An 8,695-nucleotide genomic window follows, 5' to 3' on the forward strand; every position below is an offset into this window, starting at 1 on the left:
GGTTAAAGCGTTCGATCGTCACGCCGAAGACATGAGTTCTAATGCCCACATGGGTACAATGTATGAAGCCCATATCTTGTTCTCCCGGTCGTGATATTGATGGGATATTGCTTAAAGGGACGTAAAACCATACTCACTCACTCCCTGCTTGCCGTAAGAGGGGACAACATGAGGATTGGGTGGGTACAATGTATGACGTGACGTGACGTGACGTAATTGTACCATCCGTACACCGACACGGTGAGTTATTGCTTGACTCTCAACCGCGTGTTTTCATGAAAAGAGTCGAATATTTACAGGCATCAATGAAAGAGTTCGAATATTGCCAACAACGGCGTAAAACAAGAGGCACCCAGGTGTATAAATCTTGGGAGCTCGCTGTGAGGCAAAACAAAAGTCATCAAAAATAGTTTATTCGTAGAAAATGAAAAATGGGTTTCAAAAGGTCATTATTAAGAGGTGTGTGTATAACTGATGAAAGAATACATTTCAACATGACGGCTATGTACATGACGGCTATGTACATGATGGCTATGTACATGATGGATATGAGGACACAATGTATCATGCGACAAAATGGGATGAAAAGATCAATGTCCAAGTAATGAGATGTACGTTGGAAGCCTTAAAGGCACACGGCCAAAGTTAACAGTTTCAGTTCAACAGACAGGGCTGTACATAATATTCCAATGGCGTTTATCACAGCAATGCCCGATGATGCCATGCAGACAGCATAGATAGGACAGTCCAAAGAATCTCTGCGACCCGTTAAACCAGACCTTCCTGCTGCCAGGGAAATTGACAGGGTAACACATGTCCGGATAAACGAAATATTCCTCAATATATAAACTTCCGGACAAGAGAAAGTTTACATCCACGTTTGAAGTTGGACAAAAAATAAACAAAAAAGAAGTAATTCGATGGGGATGCATTAGATACGGGTATCTTAGCTGTGTTTTGGACCTTACAGTGTTGCGGCGACTGCGTTCAAATGAATACTTTCTTTTGCCTGGCAGTTTATACATTCGTTCCCATCAAAAGCGTCCAGAATAAGGATTTTCCAGATTAACACGGGTCAGAACTAACAAGGTTCCACTGTATATGATGAAGTGGGACCTTCGAGGCCTGGCAGTTTATACATTCGTTCCCACCAAAAGCGTCCAGAATAAGGGTTTTCCAGATTAACACGGGTCCGGACTAAGAAGGTTCCACTGTATATGATGAAGTGGGACCTTCGAGGCCTGGCAGTTTATACATTCGTTCCAACCAAAAGCGTCCAGAATAAGGGTTTTCCAGATTAACACGGGTCCGGACTAAGAAGGTTCCACTGTACATGATGAAGTGGGACCTTCGAGGCTAATGAGAATAGACATACATATAGACCATATTATACGCATTGCAATGTTCATCTAAACATGTACCAGAGGTGATATAGAGGTTATATTATGATTTCTCGTTAGGTGGTGAAGCTTGATCATTCATTTCTACTTTTTAAAAGAATGTTTGCATTGTTATACAGTGATGTTAACACAATGACCTTCCCCTTGATGATAAGTGGTGAGTGTCAGCTCAGTACAATATAATGCTTTTGTTCAAATTGTTTGTGTAACACGGATACATAAACGTTGCACGCTGTCTGTTACCGACGCTTGTGACGTAGGTGACAGCGACGCAAAAGAAATCTACTAACTCACTCACTCACTCACTCACTCACTCACTCGCCTGGTTGGTTGAAACTTCAATCCCAATAATGGATAAACAAAGTCAGTTCGAGCAGCTTCATCTAACAGCAATTTGACCCTAATTATTTAGGAATATCATCTTCAAGGAAGCGAGATACAACCAACAAGCTCATACGGTGCACATACCGTACCTGAAGCCCTGTATCTGGACACTCCAGTATATCAAGGGACTTACGTCTGTCGGTAACCGATAAGAGTCAGACAGGTATAAATGGTTGGGGTGACAGGGCTGTAAATTACTCACAAAACAAATATTAACATTCAATTTGCTACCTCTACGCAGCTTATGAGTATTTGTCGAATACTCCACGGAGGATATTGTTGTTTGTTTGGTGTTAAACACCGCACTCAGCAATATTCCAGCTACATGACGACGGTCTGTATATAATCATGTCTGGAATAGACAACCCAGTGAAGGACATTATGACCATCGATCTAGGGAGTTTGGATACGATGACATGCATCAACCATGTCTGCGAGCCTGACCACCCGATCCCGTTAGTCGCTTCTTACGAGAAACATAGTTGCCTCTTAAAGCAAGTATTGGTTGCTGAAGACCTATTCTAAACCAGGATCTTCACGGGTCTGAGGTCATTGTAACTGTAGTCGTATAATTCGCAGGTGGGAGTCAATATTCCAGTTGTATCAGGTCAGATGTAAATTATCGAATCTGGACCAGGCAAGCCAGTGGTTGATAACCTGAGCAAACTTATAGAACCACGCCGTTTCGGAATGAAAACATACAATCGTGTTGTGGTCACGTTGAACTTCAGAGATCGGCACTTACGACATGCATGGGTCATGATGACCAGTTATGCTTCTAAGTTCCTCGGGGGTCACATTTCATCTGCAGATATTGACATGTCAGTTATTTTATGAAGCACAACACTCTGCAAACAATATGTTACATTTGCGGACTGCAACACAGCTGTGGAAACATCCGCATAACATCAGACACCAGTCGATCATGACCATTCTCTTGCATCCCTTATCTGGTTAGTAAGTTGCCGATTGGACAATACAGTCAATGATATGTCACGTAAACAGGAACCCATTACACCCGTCCATGCCGTTCACGGCGCATACGGCGGGGGAGGATCAGGCTGTGTCGACCTTGAATATGCAGGAGGGGAAGGAAACATGTTTTCAGCTGAAATAATAAACACATTTCCAGAGCATGCGTGATCGAAGTACGCAGCGGGATTTCGAGTCGATGAAATGTCTCCAGAGTTGAAATTTTGCCCACTTCCGGTTACAACCGGAAATGCGTCACTTTGCACATCCTGTTGGTATACGTGACTTGTGGGGGGTGATCCCGCTGGGTAACGTGGGGCAGGGGGAGGGGGGCGGTTTCTCCAGTCTCTTCGGGTCCATTTACCATCCCTCCACTGGCCGCATCGTCTTAGCATCGCCCAAAACATACAGCCTAACACAAAGATGGTCACTAGGATGGCCGTGGAAACCCCTCCAAAATAACCGTCGACCATTCTGAAAAATAACGGTGTTTTGTTTATATTTAATTTATTTTAAAAACGTGTAAAGCGTATCAAAACATTCCTTTTATGATATAATTACCATGTTTATCTATCACAACGTTAAAATGAATACCGATATAAGTTTGATATTTTTAAACTCCATCATATTTGAACAATGCATTTATAGCGTTTTAGATTACCAATGTTTTGCAGACTAACTACGCAATGTTTTTCTTTCCCAAAATACCTACGATGTAATATTATATAATAATCGAAATTAAACCGTTAAACATCTTTTGAAGCCGCAAATATTGAACCCTAGGGGCAACTGTCCAATTTACAGAGTCATCAATGACGTAATGTCGTATCAGCCTGTCGCCAGGTCACCCTACAGGGGGCTGTCCAACAAAGCGATCTTACCTGTACGGCGGCCGTAATCCCCATACTCTAAAATAGATTGCGGTGGTCTAAGGCTAACTACGCTTTGAGGAACGCGGCCCGGGCGCGACCCAGTGTCAAGCCTATATTATATCATATTGCGTTAAAGAGATTTCTCCACTGAAGACTGGCAAGAGGTCACGATTATCTGTTTGGAGTATACTCTGTGTTTGCGACGAACTTCATGGGTTGACTTGAACTAAAATCTGGTTGCACATCCATTTATGATGCGACTCTAATGCGAGTGTGACTGAGTGAGTTTACGCCGCTTTTAGCAATATTTCAGCAATATCACGGCGGGGGACACCAGAAATGGGCTTCACACATTGTACCCATGTCAGGAATCGAACCCGGGCCTTCGGCGTGATTAGCGAACGTTTTAACCACTAGGCTACCCGACTGCTCCTTACATAAGGACACAGCAATGTATTCATTTACATACACGTATAATATATGCATGGACTAATTATTTCGTATTAGTACTACAGAATATGGTAAGAATAACAAATTCAAAAATTTAACTTTAAATTACTGAAACAAATATTGATAATTCAAATTCAATTATTATTATAATCTCAATAATGGGGGGGGGGGGGGGGGGGGGTTATATCGTAATTTTGCTCCACGACTTAGTGATGATGTCAAATAGCAACTGAAGTCTGCTTTCGAACCTGATATTTTTTCATTCTACCAGTCAATTGCTCGATATATTCAAATATTATCTAAATATCTACATCTGCCAATACCTTCGCTACCGTCACACCATGTTCCCATTTAAATGCTGACCCAAAATACCTAAATGTAAATCACACTCGAAATCTCCTGACACCACTTTGTTTGAGCTCCGGGCCACCCTGATATCACATCGTATACCCATAAATATGGCACTCGACACACGGTGTCAAGACTGGTATGCAACTTGAAGCCAAGTATGCAGATGCAAGCAAGGGAAACCAAACACCGCGTGATTATGCATATATAAGACCTGTGCAATGCACAAACATGCACTGTTGATTATACACTACACAAACATGTTTACAACGAGAGAGATGTTTTGTTTATTTAACTCACCTGTCTCACCTTTGTCTATTTGACTCATCTATAGTACATATATATAAAAACAGGTAATTTGAGATGATAAAACACATCAAAATTACAATAAAATACTGAAATGATAAAAAAAACACCCGGAGGTTATTTGAGGCATTAAAGTCTTTTAGAGAATGCGTTAGAGAGAGAGAGAGAGAGAGAGAGAGAGAGAGAGAGAGAGAGAGAGAGAGAGAGAGAGAGAGAGAGGCGCAAACAGACAAATAGACATAAATAAATTCAAAATAGGTAAACGAAAACCGATACTTTTCATATGATAATAGTGTATATATCATGTCGTGACAGATTAAATATAGTCATATGAAAAAGTCGGGAGTTCTTCTACTTCATTTGAGTAGTATACCTAATATTCACGCAATTTTCTTTCAGAAAGACCCTTCTGGTATGAACAATACACCTAGTTCGTCCAAACATCCCCTCCCCGACACCTCGCCATATTCTTACCCAAGCTCACAATCGCCTGGGGGTGTTTACAAATCGATCTTTGACCCCCGGGGAAGTTAAAACTAGCCTTTTTTTCATGCGCTTCAAGTAAACACCTTGTCAAATATTTGAGAATGAAGTGTGGCCTTCGATTTCTGTTAACGACGACGTGACTGTCCCGTTACACAGCAAATATTTTTATCAGGCAACATGTCTCTGCCCAGACTGTCGTTCTGCACTGTTAAGTGCCAATACACGTTACAAACAAGGGCCGCTCCTGTTTACTTTGTACATTCACAGTACAGAAGTCGCGTGGTTGACCATGTAGAACGGATTCCATGTTGAAACCGACGTAAGACACATCACATACACTACAGTTGTGTATATTCAGAACTAAGGACAGTTCCTTTTTAAACAATATCTCAATTCACAAATAACTACTGATATCAACCGGGTCTAACACAGCATTTGCTCCACCGTATACCTTGTTGACGATGTTTTAAATATTACTTACCTGTATACAATCAAGATGAGGAATGAGTGTTGGAATGACCACAATTACCTGTGGGTCACGCGGTTTAAGACAGGTGAACGGTCATCCTTTGTCCACTGGTCTTATCTGGTCACGTAGACGCGTATTTTCTCTGCTGACCAGCGAGACGTTGATGGCCTTCCTAGTTGTTGAACCTGCAGGTCTGGGGTTGTCTCGCACCCTCGGGTCACGTGACATCTTGAAAAGATCCCCTCGGGTGGAACTTATGACGTAGGGGATTTCCTTGTCGCTATAATTAGATATTCCTACCCACCGTTCCACTTTGATAATCCACTTAAAGAAGTCAGGTACGTGACGCTGAGATTTGGTTATATCCCATTAGTTAGACGTCCCAATTGTTAGACATTTTTATTTAGGCAAAGAGGGAATATACCTACAGGTGTAATGGATCAGCCCTAATTAGATTAAAGTACTGCGTAGGGATAGGGGACTCACAGTTTAGGGAGTATATATGTTACAATTTCGTTTAATTAACCTAAATTACATTACTCTCAGCACAGGTTCAATAGGCATGAGATTCACTATGTAAACTATGGAGTAGCTTAATTGTCTTACTGTATGATCAGTTGAAGGAGTTTAGATTATCTACTTATCAAACAAATAAATATGAGATTTGGGTACGTATCATTATCAGTATCGATATGGCTGGTTTAAGGAAAGTAGAGTAAATCACCTCTCGGCGTGGAAGTAAGCAGTTGATATTAGATGGATATATATTTTTTTAAAAACCAGAAACCGCGAGAGGCAAACCTGCACACATTTGAGATGTGTCGTCAAGACGTGCAATGACAAATGTACGACTGTCGGTGATAAATAAACTGTAACAGTTATTAAATGTAAAGTGTACATTACCAAAAACTGTCACAAAGTGTTGTTACAAACTGTATAAAATTTATCAAATGTAAAGTGTCATTAAATGTTAAGTATAACATTAAAGTATCTATTTAAAGCTGCTTTGCTTTGTTTGTCAGATCTTATCTGGACTATTCCACTTTAAAGTCTGAGGTAACAAGCATAAGGATTAGTGTGCACTCAACCGTTTAAAGTAATGTTATAAGCTGTCTAACTATTGGGACGTCTAACTAATGGGAGGACACCTGAGATTTACCTGGATTACGTCATGGGCTGAGACGGCTAAAATGGAATTACAAAATTACAATTAAGCCCTACTACTCGGATTACAAGTGAGGTGTCGGGTATTTCACCACAGGTATTATCCAACTAACATACTGTTCTTTTAATATGCAACGTTACATTGTGTGACGTCATGCGTATCGTCCCTAATGCCCGACTCGGCACGTACTATAACGGCGCGAACAGTCACAACAATGGCACATTTGGTATGAATTAACCAATTGGGAGATTGACTATTTCCCCTTTTTATATTTATATATCAGTGTTGATTTGGTGCCTCGATATTAAGTTTGGCACTGAACTTGTTTAGATACATACATTACGCTAGGAACTATGTAAGCTAATGTTTTCAGTAGCCGATAAGAATGTCGTCGGACCATAGGTTTTCGGACGGCCATGTTTATCGCAATTACTCGCGCTGTGACGGGGAGGGGAGAGGGATTACACAGACATTGTAAATACTCAGATGATGGCTTGTTTATAAGAGTAGGTTGTTTTTTAAAAGTGAATGAGCTGTTTTACAGTTGTTCATGTGATCAGAGAGAAAACTACGACTGTTTCATAAGCGTCGGAAAACCCATAATAATGAGATAATTATTAAGCATGATAGTCGCCGTTAAGCAAGACCCGTGAAGATTCCGGGGTAGAATAGGTCTTCAGCAACCCATGATTGCCCTGGTGACTATGCTTATCGTAAAAAGCGACTAACGGGATTGGGTGGTCAGGCTCGCTGACTTGGTAGATGCATGTCATTGATCATTGATCATTGGATCGATGCTCATAATATTAATCACTGGATTGTCTGGTCCAGACCGCCGTCATATAGCTGGAATATTGCTGAGTGCGGCGTTAAACAACAAACCAAACCAAACCAAAACTTTAAGCAAACTGTGTCGTATATATACTCTTCGACAAAAGAAACGCAAATACCATACATGCTGGCTAATATGTTAGGAATAACTCATATCCACGAGATAATAGATTTATAGGATGCACAAATGAACATACTCGTATGTGCTCATGAACATTTCATATGTGACGTCATAGATCCATGACACGAGATGCACCGTACATTGTATGTCTCGTGCAGGATTAGCGTGTAAAGTATGTAAATCACGTGCAGCTTAAGAATACAGACACTCTGCGGTAACACTTGACTGATTCTTAGTTTTGTCATTAAGTGGCACACGTTGGAAACTTTTTCTTAACGAGGATACTTCTCTCGTTTCTATAGTTCGCGTTTCTTTTGGCGATGAGTATATATTCTCAAACCATGGTCTTCAAAATATATAGCATTACAAGCTTGTAACCCGAGAATTAAAAGCCGCCCCTTGATAGACTCTTGCAAAATTACGATGTTAAGCGCACTTCACAATGTTTGTCTTTTTATTTCTAGATGTACGGAGTTCGTGTGCGAAAATGCCTAGTTGTGGACCTGCAGTGAAGCTTCAACTCGTCTAGTTGTTCAAACGACCCGTGAAGATCCGGGGTAGAATAGGTCTTCAACAACCCATGCTTGCCGTAAATGGCGACTATGCTTGTCGTAAAAGGCGATTAACGGGATCGGGTGGTCAGGATCGCCGACTTGGTTGATGCGTGTCATCGTATCCCAATTGCGTGGATCGATGCTCATGATATTAATCACTGGATTGTCTGGTCCAGACTCATATAGCTGGAATATTTCCTAGCTGAGTGCGGCGTTAAACAACAAACCAACCAACCACCCAAACGATTTTCCGATTGAATTTTTTGACAAAATCATAGTATCTATCTAGCCACAATTGCTTCGCATAGTCGTACTTTACTCTTTGTTCTTCTAGTTT

At 41.0% G+C, this 8,695-nt stretch overlaps 1 long non-coding RNA gene across 1 annotated transcript; it reads right to left on the minus strand.

Moving 5' to 3' along the window:
- Positions 1–397: 397 nt before the first annotated feature.
- Positions 398–5,916, minus strand: LOC124150010. The gene is made up of 2 exons (XR_006863194.2): positions 5,700–5,916; positions 398–3,230 (listed from the first exon to the last, which is right to left on the minus strand). It is a non-coding gene; the product is annotated as an uncharacterized LOC124150010 (long non-coding RNA).
- Positions 5,917–8,695: the final 2,779 nt, after the last annotated feature.

Source organism: Haliotis rufescens, unplaced genomic scaffold (genome assembly GCF_023055435.1).
Source record: "Haliotis rufescens isolate VD_foot unplaced genomic scaffold, xgHalRufe1.0.p SCAF_1, whole genome shotgun sequence".
NCBI lineage: Eukaryota > Metazoa > Mollusca > Gastropoda > Lepetellida > Haliotidae > Haliotis > Haliotis rufescens.